General features: G+C 37.4%; 1 protein-coding gene across 3 annotated transcripts in view; it reads left to right on the forward strand.

Annotated features, from left to right (window-relative positions):
- Positions 1-16,190: 16,190 nt before the first annotated feature.
- The window catches only part of LOC131678649 (inactive serine protease scarface), a 191,160-nt gene continuing 185,870 nt past the window's right edge, over positions 16,191-21,480 (forward strand). For all 3 annotated transcript variants that reach the window (XM_058958888.1, XM_058958889.1, XM_058958890.1), the window contains exon 1: positions 16,191-16,526. The gene's annotated coding sequence lies outside the window, so the exon portion shown is untranslated. The remainder of the gene's footprint in view (positions 16,527-21,480) is intronic.

Here is a 21,480-nt window from a genome sequence, read left to right on the forward strand (position 1 = left end):
CCGTGTCATGGAAGCTGAAATCTCCTGAGAAACGCATCGATGCGGAGAGTAGTTCCGCAATATCAGAAAGCCGTCGGTAGCTAACTGGGCCTCTAAGGGCAACGTAGATGGAAGCAATGCAAAGACCTTTTATCGTCACTTGGCAAGCGATACCTTCAATGCCTGAAGACGAGTAGAGGTAGGTAATTCGATAGAAGTCATAAGACTTTTTGAGCCCCTAAAGTACTCCTCCATTGTGGTCTTCTCGATCGAAGCTGATAATATTAATATGGTGGAAGTTGACGTTTATATCCAAGTTTCACATAATGCAAATGCATAATGTGATCAGATCCGTGACCTCGTTCGATGAAATAGCTGTCGAAAGGTATGATTGCTGCAAAGAAGTACCATTTTTCGCAGTCAGCTGCTTTAAAAGTGTTTTCACTATAAAGAAGCATACTTTAAAAGCTTCGGTTTCTTAAAAAGAAAGAAAAATATATGTCTCGATTTTATCAATGTCCCTGTTTTATCAGCCAAAATTCACCAAGGGGCTGATAAAAACGGGGTTTCACTGTAATTTTTTCCCCTTTGTTCGCTGTTTCATTTTTAGTTTAAACTATTGTAGCTTGTTTCCTGAGTTTCAGTTTTGTGGAGTTTGAAATGATTATTTGAGTCTGATTCCGGATCCAAACACTATCTGATATGTTTTGTACATCTAAATATGTAATAAGAATTAAATTACTTCAACTTCAGTTTTTATTGCTTTCCACAGAATAATTCCATATCATTTTGGTGCGCACTATTTTACACTTCATTATTCATATGAACAGATATTCTGATTGCAGTTGAGGATCGAAATAATGAACTTACGCCTTCCGATTTTTCTACCATTTTCATCGTGCGCTACTAAAGCGCAACTAGTGAACACGACGGGTAATAGTGGCGGCGCGAGATGATTTGCCGCCAGGGGCCAAAAATTAAATTTGCCGCCCCTTTTATAATGAATTTTCAAAAGAGTTCAATTTTTTACCATTTATTCTATTTTTTGAAAATTTTATATGAAACCGTCCCCTTAAAAGTTTATGCGAGCAAGTTTCTAATTTAGAGATCGTGGGTTTGTATTGTATTTGACCAGACCTGCAACCTTTTCTGGATCACTTGAAAAGTACATTTTTTTATTTTGCGGTACTTTGTAGTTATTTATTATACTAATAACAAGGTCGCCGAATGATGAATACAACCCAGTGTTCGCCAGCTTCCAGCTCGTGCCTCACCTTTGCATGTAATTGCTTGTTAAACGTCCCTAGGTGAAAGGGCGGCCAAGTGTATCTATCATAATATCAAATTTGCCTTAACAAACTAGTCACCTAGTGACCGGATAATTCAAATCATATCTGAATGTATTTTAGATTTCCAGGTTACTCGATCTTGGACCGCCAGTTCCATAGACGCCCACCGCATGCACATCTTCCTCAATTGTGCACAGCCAGCGAGAGCGGGGTTTGTCTCGAAATTGACGACTTCTTCCAGGTTCTCTGCTCTGTTGTCATAACTTTAATTGGTATCTCTTTCGTCTTTCGGCACTACAAGCCCAGCTCACTGTAGTCTGCCGTGTTTTATCAGCCTTTCAATGTCAGCATGGTTGTATACTTGGTACTGTCTGGGCTATTCTCCCTTTTCTACTGTGCTGCCGAGTATTGAACGCAGAATTCTTCCCCAAACAAGCCGAGCACTCGATACCCTGCTTCCTTCAACATCCATGGCCGTACAGAGCAACAAGGAGTATCAGCGATTTGAATAGAGCAAGTTTTGCGCGCATCCTCGGGCTGTGGGACTCTAGCTGACTACGTAAACCATATTCGCAGCAGCAACATGCATTTTTCTTTCGCGGCCAACATCGTTATCATATGTCAGTAGTGTTCTAAGATATATAAATTGGTTTACCGTACCCCATCGTTTTCCACCTCAAACCCAACACGACTGCTACGTTCTCTGCCAGCTACCATGTACTTTGTCTTGTCCGCAAGTTGTTTTCCCTGAATATATCCAGAATTTGTCGCATTTGGTCCGACGTCGATCGTGCTTCTCGAAACCCGCTTTTAAATTCATCAACAAAGGATTCAGTCAACAGACGCAGTCTCCTCAAAAGAACACGAGAGACTACCTTGTAGGCGGCACTGATGATCGTTATGTCTCGGAAGACATTATGTTCGAGTTTGTAGTCCTTCTTGATGATAGGACATATGAGGCCATTCAACCAATCCGAAGGTATTCTTTCTACCACGCAGATCATCCCGATCACGGAGTGGATTGCTTCTCCCAGCCGGTCACTTTTTAGACTTTTAGACTACTACAAGGACATTCGGAAACTCATCTCCGTTGAATCTTTTGAGACTAATCAATAAGTATATAGTTTTGTTCGATCGCATCCGTCGTCCCGATTTCCTACCTTTTTAATTGTTAACAGATGCGAAAATAATATAAATTCAAGCTTTTCCTCCGCACTTGATTTTTATCGTGATTAATGAAACTTGAACAATTACTAAAAAATGAAATAGAAATTTGTTGAGTAGGAAATGCCGCCCCCTGATTTTGCCGCTCGGGGCGGTTGCCCCCTTCGCCCCCCCTTAGCGCCGCCACTGACGGGCAAGTTGATTCTATACAATGTACACAAGATGCGCATTAGTTGCCCACTAAACTGGTTCAATTTCTGACTTTTAGCTCCACCAGGCTCTACCGATTCCTTTTATGGCCCATAGTAATTGTGCAAATTTTGGTACTGTTCGGTTGTGTCTACGGACCGTCCAAAAATTTCAAAGTTTTTATGGAAATTAGTATGTAAAATCTGTTAAAATTGAAAATAAATTCCTAAAAAATTACCTCATCAATCAATTCATGAGAACACTCTATATTTCTAAAGGCATTCTTCTACTGACACATTCGTGGAACATTGCAAGTTTGTGAAAATTCGCTGAGAAAAGTTATTAACTAAAGAAGTAGTATGACTTCAAAACAAGTGGATTTTATTATTAATCATAGCAGTCCTGCTTGAGTAGCTCCATCGTTATACAAGTGTAAACTAGACTTGCCACCCACCGCTCGCGTATGGCAGTAAAAAATGATTACTGCGAAAGTTATATAAAAAATTTGGTTTTTCATGAATTAACCCTTAGCAATATGTTTAAGGGGTTATAACTATTTGGGTTTTAAAAAATTTGGTTATGTTCGCGATTTTTTATTTCTTCCTTGTTATGGTTTTTTTGTGATTCTATTTTACATAGTAGTACACAGTTAAAGGTATTTGTAATAATTTTTGCCTTTCTCATATAGAAAGGTTATGCAATCACTCTGAAAAACGTCAACCTAATCCCGGCCCGGAGGGCCGAGTGTCATAAACCATTCGACTCAGTTCGTCGAGATTGGAAAAAGTCTGTATGTATGTGTATGTATGTGCGTGTCAAATAATGTCACTCATTTTTCTCAGAGATCGCTGGACCGATTAGACAAACTTAGTCTCAAATGAAAGGTGCAAATTTCCCATCGGCTGCTATTGAATTTTGGATCGATCGGAATTCTGGTTCCGGAATTACGGGTTTAAGAGTGTGTCCACACATAAATTTCCCATATAAACTATAGGAAACATTAAAAATAGAATTTTTATTTTTGATGCTAAATGTCTTTAAGGTGCATGAAATTTGATGCAGACTCGAAATAAAATTTCACTTTTTTGGATTTTGGTACATTTTTGTCTTTCTCATATAGAAAGGTTATGCAATCACTCTGAAAAATGTCAATCTAATCCCGGCCAATTTTTTTTTTTGACTGGCATAAGGTTTCTGGATTTTAACATGGTGATGGTATACGGAGGGGTTACCCCCCCCCCCCCCTCTACTGTTCACTCCCCTTCCTTTAAAATCCTCTTACACCACCCTTCAGACCACCACCCCATCCAGCCCTCATACCCCTCCCTCTCAATCCCATCATCTTTAAACCACCACTATACCACAAAGCATACCAAATTAAGCTGGGGAATCGTTTGTTCGTGGGACTTTCGCCCTCCTCACACACCCACTCCCGCATGACAAAATGAGTTAGCAAACAGATAACATTGATCCAATGCTGATTAAGCTAATGAAGTATGATATTTTTTTCTTTCAAGTGTTTCAAGGCGGGAAATAACTGTCAAATTCATTCCCAAGGTGGCCGCGTCACTTATGAGGTGGCAAAGAGCTTTAGACCGATCAGTCTGACCTCCTTCCTTCTCAAATCAGTGGAACGTTTAATCGACCACTACATTCGGGATGGTAGCTTGGGCGAGTACAACATTGAAAAAGCTTTTTCACAAAAGCAATCAAGTTTAGGAGTTTTTCTCGATATTGACGGTGCTTTTGACAACGTGTCTTTCGAATCCATTTTGGAAGTAGCATGAGATCATGGAGTACCTTCATATATCACGAACTGGATACACGCAATGCTTAGCAACCGACATCTGTGCTCATCGTTAAGACAAGTAGAGATGAGGAAACTGAGTGTCTGCGGATGTCCTCAAGGTGGTGTGCTGTCACCACTTCTATGGAACCTTGTCGCCGATAGCTTGTTGAGAAAACTAAATGAGCTTGGGTTTCCGACGTATGGTTTCGCCGATGATTATCATATAATGATCACCGGTATTTGCATTAACACACTTTTTGATTTGATGCAACAAGCCTTATGTGTTGTTGAGCGGTGGTGTCTTCATGTTGGACTATCAGTTAATCCAAATAAAACCTCAATGGTGCTTTTCACGCAACGAAGAATTACAACCGGAGCTCGTTCATTGCAGTTTTTTGACTCTGAAATTATTGTCGAAGATCAAGTTAAGTACGTTGGGGTAATTCTCGACTCAAAACTTAATTGGACAGTTCACATCGATTTCAGGATCAAGAAAGCTTGCATGGCCTTTGGCCAACGTAGACGGGCTTTCGGCAAATCTTGGGGACTCAAACCCAAGTACATTCAGTGGATCTACACAATAATTGTTAGACAAATACTGGCATACGGGTGCCTTGTTTGGTGGCAGAAGGGAGATGAGGGTCATGACAATTTAATCAAAGTTAAACCATCTTCAGAGGATGGTCTTGATGGCGATGACTGGTGCGTTCTCGACAACACCTACTGCTGCTCTCGAGGCACTCTTGAACATAAAACCACTACATGTGTTTCTGAAACAAGAAGCACTTTCTTGTGCATACCGTCTTAAGGTTACTGGGCTCTGGAACAGTAATCCAATAGATCGTGTAACTAGCCACACAACACTGTGGCCCCAAATGGTTACTTGGGATGAATATACACTTGCTCCCAGTGACCTTACACTCACATGTAGTTTTCCTTCTAAAACTTTCAATGTGAGAATTCCTCTTCGTGAGGAATGGCTGTCTGGCTGGATGGAGCGACAACTTGAAGAATACGTAGTTTGTTATACGGACGGTTCTTTGTTGGAGGGCCGAGCCGGTGCTGGTGTCTATTGTCATGAGATGAGATTAAACCAATCTTATTCGCTTGGTAGATACTGTACCGTATTCCAAGCAGAAATCTTTGCGATTCTGTATGGCGTACAATCCGCACTTCAACAGGGAATTTGCGGTAAAAGAATCTATTTTTGCTCTGACAGTCAGGCTGCCCTGAAAGCACTTAGTTCGGCAGATTCGAGATCGAAATTAGTAATCGCATGTCGAACTCAAATCGAAGAACTTAGCATTTCAAATGCTGTCTACCTTCTATGGGTACCCGGTCATTCCGGTGTTACTGGAAATGAATGGGCGGACGAATTGGCTAGAGCTGGCGCTGCGACTGATTTCGTTGGTCCAGAACCAGTTCTACCACTGTCAATAAGTTGGATAAAGCACAAGATTCGCTCTTGGGCTGCATTCGAACATGCCAACCATTGGCGTAGCTTGCAAACTTGCGTTCAAACAAAGGCTTTTCTGCCGGATGTAAATCCGAAAATGTCAAGAAATTTGTTGCATTTTTCCAAGCACAACTATAGTATTCTGGTCAGGGCACTGACTGGACATTGCAAACTCAATTATCACATGGCTACTATTCAGCGCGCTGAGTATTATTCATGTGATCTTTGTGAATTCGATTACGGAACATCATATCATTTGATATGCAATTGCCCTGTATTAATGCAATTGCGCATCCGGATTTTTGGTTCTCCATACATAGATGAACCTATGTACAGAGAGCTGAAATTTAAGGATATGCTTTTGTTCCTAACCCAGTGTGGTAAAGAGCTATAGTTTTTTAGCCGTATTTGAATGACAATATCTCTTCGGGGGTGTGGTCGTTCTGTTATCTCAATATCCCTCGGGGGTGTTGATATATCCGCTCACTGTTTGAGTAGAGGTTCTAAATCCCTCCGGGGGTTGGAAGATTTATTCCTGCTTTTGTAGCACCTGCAGATCGTTCAGCATCACTCCGGGGGTGTAGAATGCTCTGTTTTAATTGTTCTGTGTCGTTGTTTTCCTTGCCACTAACCTTACCACTTCCCCAATCCTTCCCATCAGGAAAATGATGAAAAGACGATTCTTGGCAAGGCACAAATCTCCGATCAACATGGGGAACGTGCCATTTGAGCCAGACGCTACTGATTCCTGACTGATTCCTGATGATATTTTTTTCTTTCAAGTGTTTCACCGTCGACACGTAGCTCATCAAGTTCGTGGCTGGCAAGCCATTGTGTATAAGTGAAAAGTGTATTAAGAATATAATAAACATTTCCACAATTATGTTGAACATAAACAGCCTCCGAGCCATAGTTTAGAGAAATGAGAAAGGCACCATTGCCCCACTAGGTGGATTAAAACAGGTTTTTTTTATGTAGGCACTACTTCAGTGTGGATTGTACTCATGCTCTTTTTATTTTGTGTTTATCGTTCATGTTTTTTGGCGCTACTCGTTTCTTTTTATTTGCTAGCTGCTGCTGAGAATTTTCGGCGGCGGCATTTCTTCCGATACCGATGACCATTTTCGCGATCCATTTAACTGTCAGTCACTCCGACGCAGAGATCATTGGCTGTAAAATTTCTGCAGCTTACGATATCTCGATTTTCTCTGACATCATACTTTTTCCTTAGATCCCGGTGCAAATCCGCTGACCGACCGACTAGTGCTAATATCGAAACATGCCGAAACGTGAACCGGCCCGGAGATGCCGACCAACATAACTTACATCCCTTTCCAGCCACCTTCATGGAGTTTCTTCCTTGTTTTTTCAACGACTTTTTTCTAGAGTGACCGAACTCGAAAAACACTGCTCGCTGTATAATTTCATCCCTGAACAGGAAGTTAACTAAATTTTTGTGTGTAATTCAAAACCCTCATGGGAGGGGTTTGAACCCCTAAAACCCTCCCCTTGCGCACGGGCCTGGCATGAGTCAACAGCGTGTAGCTATGGGGTACGATATTATATTCAATAAGTATGTGGTTGGTTGAACACTAACGCATCGTTTGGGAGCTTTTCGCTCACAGTTCGAGAGCGAAAAAAAACACAACTCACCGGAATTGCGGCCAATTGAGAAATAATGAGCCATCATGAAGCAGGCACTCCGGACGCATCCTAAGGAAGTCAAATCAGAGGAAAAATGGTTTTCAACGCATAATCAAGTTGGCCTAAACGTTGTACATTATCTTATGAGCAGTAAGATTTGGATATGGCTACCAAATTGATTGAAACGGACATCCAAAAGATTAATATGTAGTGTGCCTAATTTTGTACCCTGAAAGCCTGAAAACGATAGGTTGAACGGGTGAATTTTGACGAACCTTTTCTCGTGGTGCAATTTGATACCCCTTCAGTTCACTGCATTTACTTTGCATTTCAGCAATAATACGACAGTAAGCAATTGTCTTGAATGCCATTACTTACATTACTGAAAGTAACATTTTACGAAAAAATTAATGCAATGACCCTATAATCTCAGTGAAAGTGTTTGTACTTTTTGTTCAAACGACAGCTCATGTGGCTCAAATTAATTAATAAATGAACCTATGTACAGGCAGCTAAAACTCGAGAATATTTTATTGTTTCAAATCCGCTGTGGTAATGAGCTATAAGCTTTATCGGTAGGGTTCATCATTCCTTCGGGAGTAAAGAATTTAGGCTGTTGTTTTTATTGTTTTGTGTTGTGATTGTCTTTTGTTGTTATTTTTTATTTCCCCACATTTGTATTCTTTCGCCTATCTTTTCCTTCCCATAAGGAAAGTGATGGGACGACAGGGCAAGGGCCGAATCTTCGAAAATCATGGGGAACGTGAAAATCGAGCCAGTATATTCTGAAAGGATGGTTAGTTTATTGTCTGGGGTGAACTTCACGTAGTTGGTAAGTTGATATACTTAAACGCAGCTCACCAGGGTCAGATTCCCAACCCAACACGTAAGGTTAGAAAGTTTAACTCGAAGGAAAAGGTTACAACCTTAATAATTGACCCGAAAAATGTATATTTAGACCACGGTATTGCATATTAAATGGAAAAGGCAATGTGTCCATTCTGTAAACTGACTATACTCTATTATTATGATTTTTTGACTATTATGGGAATTCCAAGCACTTAAGCTGTTAAGAAAAACGAATGAGGGTAACCGTCCGTATCAATGCTCTAGTCGCTATGGTAGTATGAACGAGGATGACACATCTAGATTGAAGTGAACTAAATAGTCCTCAACCGTTACTGGGTCGCACCAGACATTATTCTCTGCCGTAGAATAATTGTAACATCTCTCGCATAAACACTTCAAACCCCTCACACCTGTCCAGTGCAAATTATTTCGACCATCCATTGACAATCTTTGACACAAAGGGTCAACCAGTGCCGCCACCAAGTAGCAACCCGTGCGCCTTCTTAAGACAAAGAATCCACTTCCAATAGCGCCAGCTGTTGAAGCATCGCTTCTCGAATTAGTCAGACAAATTAATGCCCCACACAATTTACAACCCTCGTAGCGATGCAGGACGATCGTGCCGGTCAACAGAAATTTCACAATCTGCGGCAGTGGCAGTCGAAGTAGTTGACACTACTTCTACCATGGTCCATGAGTTGCTGCGTGGTATACCTACACGATTCGCAGAAGAAGAAAATACAGATATCCTTCACCTACTCGAGCAGTGTGGTTCGGTCATCAACGCCAAAGGAATGCACCCTAGATCGATAGCGGTGGAATCAATTAAAAATTTTATTTTTCTCTAAAAGCAAACGATTAATAAGCGATGATTGGTCCGCTCTGGAGGGGAAACCCAAGAAGAACTTAACGAAGCCGAACGGTCACATCGATTTCCAGTTGAAGTCATGCATCTCGAACACTGCTTTGCACCGCGAGACCAAAAAGGATCCTCCCAAGCAACTCGTGACTCAAAGTTCTCTGCATACCAGTTTCGTACGCGGAGAAAACGAGAGCTAAGCATGCAGAAAACTACTATCGACGGGTGTCAATAAAAACAATAATTCATCTGGTGGATGTTCATCTTCAGTGGTTGCCTGGTTGGTTGGTTGGTTGATCGGAGGTGCTGCAGAGTCTGGTGGTGATGGCGAAAACAAGACTCCACGAAGATCGAGTTTGATCGCTTCTTTTGGATTCTCGTTTAAATCACGGTGAAGCTAATTCCAGACCGGATTGGTTTATTAGTCACCCGCACCCCGCAGAAGATTAACGGCCCAGTCTGTTTGGACATGTTTGGATGGTCCACGATGTGCAACAGGTTACTGGCAAAGTGAATATTATCCGAAATTTATCGTCAGATGCGAGACAAATTTTGTTATTTGTTTAGTAGTAGTACAAGTCTAGTATGAATAATATTCTGATTGGGGCAGGGTTTCATGGTTGACAAACTGTTTTTGAAGAGCAACAGTGAAATATTTAACATATTAAAATATTCTGTGCGTACCTAGATTAAAAAGTTTTATCATAAACAACAACAATTTTATTATTTTGGGGATGACATATGTTGTTTGCTGTCGAATTAATTAAATCATTAAAATTCCTTCAAAATCCTATAAAAGAATTCTATTGGCTGCATATCAGGTGGTTTGTTTGTCGTTTTGCGTTCTCTATGATGCAATCTTTGGCGATTTTGATCGCGCTTGCTTTAAATTATTCCATGTGTGCATCCTTCACCGCGCATTAAGCAAGTTTTCGGCTACTTAAATCTTTGTCTTCTGCAACGCACTAGTCAGGATCTTTCTGCATTAATTAATGTCGCTCAGCTGCTCATTGTTCATTGGTGTAGCAGTACAAAATTTAAACGATGTGTGGGGTTTGAAACGTTGTTAGTAAATTGATTACTTTGCACGGAGCTCATCAGAGTTCGGGTCCCCACATAAGGGGTTCCTATATTGATGAAAGGTACGGTTCTCTAGACAATAATTGAAGTAGCTCAAATAATTCCTAGCCTAAACGTACAACAACTATGAATTTATCTCGACTATGCAAGGCAAAGCATCCATAGCATTGGTTCAAGAACCGTACTTACTTAAAAGGACCTGTTTAAGTGGAAAGCTCTAATGAGTACTGTCTTCGTTTAATACAACAAGACAGGCATGACGACTTCGCGTGAAATGCCTCGTGCATGCATTTTTGCAAATCGTCGCTGTTGGGCTATCTTATGACAACCGCTGTTTGGCACATTTCAAGACAACGATTTTTAAAATTTTAAGTTGAATATCTTGATACTTATAAATGGTATAAACAATTCAAATAAGTCAATTCATGCTTCTATCTATTCTGTATTCATCTCTCAAACTTCACGAAGATCGGTTGACTATGTTGCGAGTTTTAAACAACAATCGCACTCACATGTGTCATACGTGTGTATTGATGGTAAAATTTGTATGGCGACGACAGTACCCGAGCAGAAGAAAATAACTTCAGAATTCCAAATTCAGGTATGCTGTACCCAATACTTGAACACCACAATAAGGTATTGAGAAGCCTTGTATAAGAGGTAAAATACCTGAAATAATAACTGATACATGTACTATGAATAACTAGTTGATAATGAAACGAGTTATTATAATACCTGAATAATAACAAAACCTTTTCAACCTTCCAATACCAAAATTGACTGCATGGAGGTACTCAATAAGGTATTGATTTGGTATTTGAAAAAATCACTGGAATACATAAATAATACTAAAATAAAGTATGATTCCTCATTGAGATATTAAGCAGGTATTGAAGAATGATTCTTCAATACCTGCTTAACACCTCAATGAGGTATTAATAATCAATCAATACCAGGTTATGGTATGATACCAGAAAATAGGATGCTCGGATTATTTGTCAGTTATTTTCTGCTGGTGCATGGAAAATTTTCCATAGAAAAAAAAATCATCAATTATTAACCTATTTTATACCTTCGGCTTCATTTGGTGTACAAACAATCGGTGAAACGGCATTTTGAAGGAAATGAGTCAGGGAATCTAGAAAAATTAGTGGTTTTTGGTTGCAGTGTTGCCAAATATGCTATATTTCCAGTTTAAAACTTAAACTGAATTTTTCTCATTATTCATGTATTTGTATTTTGAAAGTGATTATCCTCAAATAGTTTTACACAAAAAAACATCTTATACATCAAAACATAGACACAGTTATTTGAAGCAAAAACTTAAAATTTTCGCAGCACGCGTCTCGCTATATCTCAGTAACCAAGCAGAATGTGAAAATTTTTAAAACACCACTTTGTAGAGAATTCTTAGACAAGTGATGTTGCATATCTAACTTAGTTTACCCCAAATGGCGTTTGTCATAAGATAGCACAACAGCGACGGAATAGTGCTATTAACGTGTGTCTCATATCGAAGCTCATAACTCGCATTATCTGTGCTATCACAGTTACTCTGACTATTGATATCAAAGACAGTATATATGTTGTTCGATATTTCTGCTGCATAACGAGTTGTCACCTTCTGATGATTTCGAAAGTGTTGTACTATATTGTAGTAGAAAGCGGATTCCACTAATTATGGGCAGTGATGCAAATGCAATATGGTGACATATCGTAATCCTAAATCTACAAACTGGCACTACTATATTGAAAACTTGACCATAGATATTTTCCAAAAATTGGCGAACTAGATGATTTTGATGACGGCGTGGACACGACAAATTCGTTCTCATTAGAACTCTATGAAGAAGCTTGTCCGCGTTATACTGCTAAATCGACTAGGGGAAGCCCCCCCGGTAGAGGGCTGAACTTGAAAGTATGAAGGATATGTGGGTGAATATCAGAAGAGCATATAACCAGCGCACAGTGTTTCCAAATAGGCAAAAACGAGATCGAAATTGTTTTAACGTTAAAAGTTGATTTTTGAGCTCTAGTGTCTTCAGCAAAGTTTTTTTTATAATTTTTTTTCCATTTTGTAGAGCTGTTAGTTTTATAATTAATCCTCCTAGAGCTGAGAAATATATTTTTATGTCCTTTATGAAAAAGGAGAAAAAAAAAATCAGTAAAATTGTAAGGCATACAATAAGAAACAACTTTGCTGAAGAGACCGTATGCCCATCTGTTGACTTTAATAGACGTTTGTGGATTTTACAAGGATACTTCATCAATCACAAGGATACTACAAAGATCACTTTTTAAAAATAACTTTTCCTGGCGGTTTTTAAAGAATTTCAAAATGTTCCAAGATTTTGTTCGGTATGAGAAAATACACATTTTTATGATGAAAGTTTATGACTATCTCTTATATCTGTAAAGTTATAGAATATTTTTCTCTTAGAAAAGCAACGTTTGGGTATAATTAAATTTTCAATCCGCGAATTTCCGCAAACGAAGCCGTATACATATGAATCTGTAATGCAAACGCTATCAAATTCAGGAATTACCAATTGTCGCATGCTGTCTCTTGCATGAGGGAGCATATATTTAAAAACCCGTTTTAATCCACCTAGTAGTGCAATTGTGCATTTTTCATTTATCCAAACAACGATTCCAGGGCTGGTTATATTTAAAATAATGGTGGAAATGTCTATTACATATTCAGTGCGATTTACACATACGTACAAAGAATCGACAGCTACGAACTAGAGTCGTTATATGTCGACGCTGAAATACTTGAAACCAGCGGCGAATCCAGGAGGAGGGTTCGGGGATTTGGACCCCGCCAAAAATGTTCAACTTGTTAAGAAATTTTAAATTAATTTCTCAACTCAAAATCATTTCAAACCAAATTTTTCACTGGTTTTTCAGACCCACTCGAAAAATTTATTTTGGAGGAACTAGAAAATTTTATTCGGTTAGGGGAATACATGATGAGGGAAGGGTTTAGGGAAGGGTGATGAGTGTTGTAGGGGGTACCCCTCACCGTATCCTCCTAGCTACGCCCCTGTTAAAATAAAGTAAGCCAAAAAAATTGGCTGGGATTAAGATGACGACGTTCAGAGTGATTGCATAACCTTTCTATAGAAGAAAGGCAAAAATGTGAATTCGCTGTGTTTCCGCACTCTTAAACCCGTTATTCCGGAACCTAAACTCGGAATTCAATGAAATTCAATAGCAGCCTATGAGAACGTCGTACCTTTCATTTGAGACTAAGTTTGATGAAATCGGTACAGCCATATCCGAGTAATCGATGTGCATATTTTTGTCATATATATATATATATATATATATATATATATATATATATATATATATATATATATATATATATATATATATATATATATATATATATATATATATATATATATATATATATATATATATATATATATATATATATATATATATATATATATATATATATATATATATATATATATATATATATATATATATATATATATATATATATATACAGCCATTCCATGAAAAAAAGTTATACGATCTCTCAGAATTCTGCAATATTTGGTAGAATCGTTCCTTACCGAAAAATATTAGATACATATTTTTTGATTTCGTCGTTAGGGTGTCCCTTTCCACTTTAGACTGGTTCAAAAATTGTGATTTTTCAAAAGTTAATTTTTTTAAAAATTCATAACTTTTGAACCGCTAAACCGATTTTCATGGGTTATCGTTCGAATGAAAAGGATTTAAGTGTAGTTTCAAGAAAAAAATTATTAGCTTTGAAAAATATTGAGTTTTGTACGAACAACATACGCATTAAATGCTTTTCCTTGATTTTCACTGCGAGGGTCCTTGAATACTCCATACTTTTATATTTTTATTTGAAACCTGGGGGCTGTCCATTAACCACGTAGAAAAAAATTCAGACGTTGCAGACCCTCGCGTTCAAAATATTTTTACCGGGCGTCATCTTTGGTTAGAAATTCCACTTCAATAAAAATCCAGGTGGTTTTAAAAGGGTCATATTTCGGCATTGTTTATTTTTGTATCAAAAATCCAGAAGAAGCACGAAGAGAAATAAGTAAAACATTTTTAAAACTCTATTCATTTTATTTTTCACAAGGTATTTCAATTCTTTAGCCACAGTTTAACACATATTTCTTCCGTCGAAAATGAATACCGTTTGACAATAATATAGTTTTCATTTTGAGGCTTAAAACTATGGAATGACTACACAGTCAGTGAATTCTTTGACATTTTCGAACTAACATCCGGAACGCCAACGTCGACGGTTGGCATGCTCGGATGCAGCTCAAGAGCGAACCTTGCGTTTTATCCACCTTATCGATACGGTTCCATAGAAGTGGTGGCAGCACACCACCTTTAGGACATCCACAGACGCTCAGTTAATCTCTACCTGTTTTAACGATGAGCACAGATGTCGGTTGCTAAGCATTACGTGTACCCAGCTCGTGATGTATGAAGATACTCCATGGCCTTGTGCTGCTTCCAAAATATATTCGAAAGACACATTGTCAAAAGCACTTTAAATACAAAGAACTCCTAAGCTCCAATTTTTTCCTTGGCGGAGAAAAAATATTTTTTTCCGAATTTTTCCCACTAAGGAGAAATATAGCATAGAGTATATTGCATTGGCTTGTTAAGCCAAGCTAATACTGAGGTTACCTCCATGGTCAACTTTGATGAATTATTAATTACAAAGATACTAAATATAATCTTCAAATTTCTCAGATGACACTACACGTGGATTATATTGAACAATAAAAAAATGCAATTTCGAAATGTCGGTAAGCCACTTTTGGACGCTAGTCATTCTGTTCTCCTCTTCGTTGCTACTGGATTGAAGGATCGCGACACGAAACTGCTATATTTCACTATTAGCATACAAGTTGAAAAGAAGCAATATTTCGATCTGCAGGAGTACTCGAATGGTTATATCTGCTGATGATTAGCAAATTCTTGAGCGTTTTTTCAAAACGTCATATCTGCAATGAGTTACTCTCTTTGTTTACTTTCTCTTCTGTTAATAATTCGGTCACTTTAACATTTATCCCTCAACTCTTTGCATAATATGCTAGTTAAAACCACCGTCTTTCGATCTGTATTGTAAAATATGTGAAAAGTGTTATAGTGACGCCGTAAAAATCGAAAGAGAAAGTAAACAAAGAGAGTAACTCATTGCAGATATGACGTTTTGAAAAAACGCTCAAGAATTATTTTTTTGTTGGGATTCCATTACTGCACGGCTTAATCAGAATTTAACACATTGGTGAAGAATAATAATTATTATCGTCTGCTTCCAACACTAGATTTACCGGCGACCCGGATACCAAATTTGCCGATCTCGGTAGCAGTGCGGTAGCGGCGGCTGAACAGAATCAAAACAAATCACATCAACCGCCGTTTTTCCCCGCTCACTCTCCGGGTCAACTGTATGCGAGCGAGCGACTGCATTAATTCTCGAAGAGAGCGAGAATCCAGTCATTTTCTCTCCGAGCACGGCCGATAGAATGCAACCCCTTACGGGCTCCCACGAGAATGAGTACCGCTGGACGAAGACCTGAAGCACCCCAAAAACCGCGAGTGTTGCATATTTCCCTGAAGGGTGACTTCTAACCGGCGAACTGGGCAAGCTACGAACCTTCCCGGCTTACTGTGCGGCGGCGGCTGGTGAGAGCAGTAAGCGCGAAAGAAAGCCCCGTTGCTGCGTTTGCTGCGATGCGATGACGACGGCGACGATGACGTCGTCGTCGTCGTCGCCGTCGCGCATCTATCTCAGCTGAGCTGAGCGGAGATATTCACGATATTCGGGTTCGAAGGGAGAAAAACGTGATCAGCTATAAAAGGTGTTGATCTTGGCGACCCGCACTCATAGTTTGGTGATCGTTGGCCGAAATTGTTGCTTATTAGCTGTGCGATTCTCTGTCGTTCGCGGGTAGTTTTGGTTCTGAAAGGCCGAACTTTGGTAGAAAATCGCGGATATCCGATTTGTTGATGCGCGTCTCGGGCGACGTTTGCTTCTAGGAAGTGTGCGGTGGTTTTAACGTGTGTGAATAATATTGATTTTACTTATCAGAGGAAGACGGTTCTAGAATTTGGTGTTGTTTCTCAGTGGAGTGACAAATTGGTGTTCTGGAAGGGAACAACTAGAAGAAATTTGTCTATAAACTTGGAGAAGAGTTCAACTCAATTGAAAAAGTAAGAATGTTTTTATAATTGTTTTATAGTTAACATATGCAATGACAGATGCTGCTTGAAATTCTGAGTGTGCAACCAACTGGATTGGAGTACGCAAACAGTGATTACACGAACAAATGTGACTGAGCGTGACACGAACCGATAATTTGCGAATGTGGCTCCCGCAAGCTGTTGTGATCGAGCATTTCGAAAGGACTGATATACATAACGATCAAGTGAGCTGCAAAAGGACACTCTTGGATTGGTACGGGGTAGCCCAAGTTGTGAGTTGGAAACGGGTGAAACACGCCACTTCCAAATATATTTATACCAGCAACCAAAAATAAAAATAAAAATAAAAAAAACGAACGAGGTTTATACAATCTGTGGACGCTTACATGGTCGCCCCCTCGTGTGCTGTGTCCCCAAGCTTATCGCGACTTTTTGGCTGGACTTGGTAAAGATGATATTTTTTCCCCTGGCAAAATGTCTTGGGGCGATTTAAAGTGAAATTATATATTGGTTTTCAGCATATCAACGGTTATATTTTTATTCAAGTTTTTGTTTCAATTAGCATAAATTTGCAGGCGGTTTGACGGCTGGCAGCTGCTGCTGCTGTTGATGCTGTGTTACCTTTTACTTGCCTTGCTGGTGGAAGTTTAGTCGGACCTGTCCTGTTCCTACAGCTTTCATCAATAGAAGTGTGATTCGTATTCTGCATGAAATAGCTTTATGGACGATGAGTTATTGGACGCTGGAAGATGATAACCATGACTAGCTGTTCATTGATAGGTGTCCAATTTCTTCTGAAATTTTCGTTCTTCACACAAAGATCGTACACATTTTGTTTTGCGGTCTTTCTTAACAAAATTTGCCGTCAGAAGTATCTGTTATAAGATAAAAGGACAGTCATTCTGTCGCGAAGTGTGTTGAAGTAGAAGATTATGGTCGGAAACAGGCTTTGCTTAATTTAAAATTCAGAAAATTTGCTGAACTTACTGACTGCTTTAAAAACTAATGTCAATGAATTCATCCCATATAACTTTGCGATAGAGAAAAACTTGAAATTCTTTATTGCAGATTTCGTGTTTGAAGTAAATAAAGAACAGCGGATTTCAATTCAATTAGCTTAAGCCAACCGACAAAATCGGGGAAAAAATCGTGACTCATTGCATTGAAATCCCAAATTTGTTTTGCACTCGGTGATCAACGACGAGGAAATAAAGAACAACAACCGCAGATTTTGCCTGTGCTAATTTCAAATTAACTCTATTTTTTATTCAATTAGTATTGTCTACCGAATGTAACTTTGTTGACAAAACGCTTCTTTATCACTTCAACTTAGAAGAAGTTTGTTCTTTTTTGCATATTTTAGAAATGATGCTTTGGTTTTTCTGTTGTGAGTCATATTTCCATTTTTTTTAAACATTTTAGAATCGATGGTTTATTATACCTTATATCTTAGAACATCTATAAATTAGTATCCCTTTTTTACGCAGTAACAAATAATCTGAGCTAGTAAGTTCCATAGGTTTTCAAATAAGAATGCTATACCAATAACTGGTTTGGAAGCCATTCCCATAGTCACCAAACAAAAAAGGTTAAGTAACGAATTTTGAATTAACATGGTTTGGATAAATGTAAGCTTTATCTCTCTGAACAGTTTTATCTCCATTGAGTACAGGGACTTATCGACGTATTTTTTATGAATATTCAGTACATCACTTTATGTATTCTTTTTCGTCTAACAGATGAAAAGAAATATTATAAAATTTTAATTGTCAGTCTATTTACAATTTCTACAAAACCACATTTTAATTAATTTCTCAAAATAAAGAGGAGCTTTTTTTAATTTGGATAATAATGGCGCGTCATTTGATTGACTGGACTGTTTTTTGCATCATTGGCTCGTTGCAAGAAATTTAATTTGCGAAAATTATGATGCAGATTTTATGCGTCTAGAAGAAATGTCGGCAATTGGATAAAGTAATGCAAATTTGCGACGTTCTTTAAGTGTCTGTAGTTTAGTGTGCATCCAGTCAGTTTCATCTGATAAAAGAGGAAATGCGGCCTAATTGAGCTTACGAAGTGCATGTATTAGAAACTGTTTTTTGACTGATTTAATGCGTTATTCGTTCAGGGCGGTGTCATATTCCAGACCTGGTATTGTTCATATAATGAATTAATTGTATCATGGGCAATTGTATTGTTGCTTTTTAATATTGAATTACTATGTTCCAAAATAGTTGGCTTGTTCATTGCTTGCAAACCGGTTTTTCTGCTAAAAGTGTCGATCAACAACATGTTTTTTTTATTATTTTGTAGTAGATATTTGATAAACCAAGTGTGAAAGATGTAGGCTAGTTTCATTCTGGAATACTTCAGCATCATTTTCACTTTTTATTTTCATAAATATATATATATATATATATATATATATATATATATATATATATATATATATATATATATATATATATATATATATATATATATATATATATATATATATATATATATATATATATATATATATATATATATATGTATATATATATATATATATATATATATATATATATATATATATATATATATATATATATATATATATATATATATATATATATATATATATATATATATATATATATATATATATATATATATATATATATATATATATATATATATATATATATATATATATATATATATATATATATATTCATTTCCATACTTGTTTTATATCATCTGTATCTACAATGTTTTTCGTTCGTTTAAGTTAAAAGAAATGTAGTTTATGCACAAGATAAAAAGAAACTGAAGAAAAGTCACTGGGATTGATACATTTTTCAACCAGGGAATTTGTTCAATTTCCTTCAGTTATTCCAGAAGTCTTGATTCTATGCCGATTTTTTGGAGCTTTAATAAAAGTAGTGGGATTTCAATTTTACTGAGGTTGGTATATAGGATTTCCACGTGGTACTTATTGTCATTTGGTGATATACTTGCTGGAATTTATTTATCATTTTTCTAGAATTGTCTTGGTGTGCAAGAAATTATGAAGATTTCATGTTATTCAGTAACCAATTGTGAACCTGATTTGAAATTTGGCACTTATTCTTGTCCATTTCAAGGAATGTTCCATGCAATGATTATATTATTTATAAATCAAGAAACGCTTTGATGTTTCTTTTTATACTTAAAGAGGTTATGTATGTATCGAAAAAAATATTGCATATATTTGAAGTACATATGTCAATAATATTTACTAAAATTTTCATGGCGATCTGAGCACTAGAACTCAAATAACAGCTCTTAATTGCACGTTATCTCTGAGGTGCATGCGTGTAGGCTTTCAACTTTGAACGCGATTATCTAGGCATTGACTTTTTCGAAGTGTGATGATTGTATTGTTGGTGCTCAGCGCAGTTTTCGTTTTTTGTCGGGACGAATAACGGATGAATAACGGTGTTCGAGGTTCTAATAATTTTCTTATATCTGCTGCTTTATTACCTGTCACTAGCACATGTGTCCAATCAAATTGTTCATGAAAAAAATTCAAATTTTGTGAAATAGTTTAAATTACTCAAGATAAATCGTGGATCATGTATTAGGAATCATGAACCAGTTCACGAGTTCACCATGAATAATATTTTATGATTCTGTTCACTATTTCACAAGCACGAATGGTCAGTCGTGACTATTATTCTAGGAAGCATGAACCAGTTCATGGATACGTGAGCATTATTTTATGATTTAGTGAACTATTTTACGGGCACACATGGGCAGGCGTAACTATTATACTAGGAATCATAAATCAGCATAACAATACTTTATGATTTATTTTAAGAGCACGAATGGTGATTCATGACTTATTTGCTAGGAATAATAAATCAGTCCACGTATCCATCAGTAACTATTTCACGAGCACGGATATTGAATCGTCATTATTCAAGAATAATACTACATTATCCATGAATAATATTCCAAGTTTCGTGAAATAATTCACGAGAAAATTAAACACAAACAAAAGAAAATGGGCCAGAAAGTGTCTGATAAAGTCTTTCTTGACAAAGTTCAAAGCCAGATAAAATGAGTCAAGGCAAAGTTTCAGGACTTTGCGTTGGAAAAGAAAGGTCAACAGAGTTTAATTTTCCAAAAGTTCGAAGAGTACTTGAGGACTAATGACTGGTGACCTAGATTGTGTGTTCATTCCTTTGGAATAAGCGGGTGACTGCAGCTTCAGAACCATAAAATTGGGGCCCTATTCTCACAGTCAAGTCAATTGGTGAAAGGAAGGAAATTTTCTTCTAGGCACTAAGTGACGTGACTGTGAGAATAGGCCCCCGGAACAATTTGAATAATCCCATTCTTTTTTTTTTGTTCTAAAATTATTTTTGTGAACATTCTGGGATTATGGGGAATTCATAATCAAAATATGTTTAACACACGCGGAACACTCTTGTGCTGCTGAATAAAAGTAAAATTTTTTAATTGAGATTACTAATGTTAAATTCCACACCTTGCAATGAACCAAATGAACGTGTATTCTTTTCCGTATATTTTACATGACTGGCGTTAAAATGAATGATACTGCGCATTAGACCTCTCCACATTTTGAAAAAGTTGTGAAATATACATCGGTCAGCTCAAATTCTTGTTCTAGGTGTGAATTTAAGAACTTTCGCCAAAAATGGCTTAATTTTGACATGATTTAGAGGTATCTTCAATCAAAAATCGTGTTTTTGCTATGTTTCCATAGGAAGGCCACTTACACTCTGATTTAATAGGCCCTACATGCCCACATATCGTCAAGGATTGTTCCTTAGACATATCTTAACATGTTTTAACAGGTGAACAGAGCTCTAATCGCAATAGAAAATTTGTTATCTGGATTTTTATATAGAAAAAAAACCAAAACCAAGAAAAAATATTACTAATTTTCCTTGGTTTTGACATACTTTTCTAT

The sequence above is a fragment of the Topomyia yanbarensis genome, chromosome 2 (assembly GCF_030247195.1).
Source record: "Topomyia yanbarensis strain Yona2022 chromosome 2, ASM3024719v1, whole genome shotgun sequence".
Classification (NCBI taxonomy): Eukaryota; Metazoa; Arthropoda; class Insecta; order Diptera; family Culicidae; genus Topomyia; species Topomyia yanbarensis.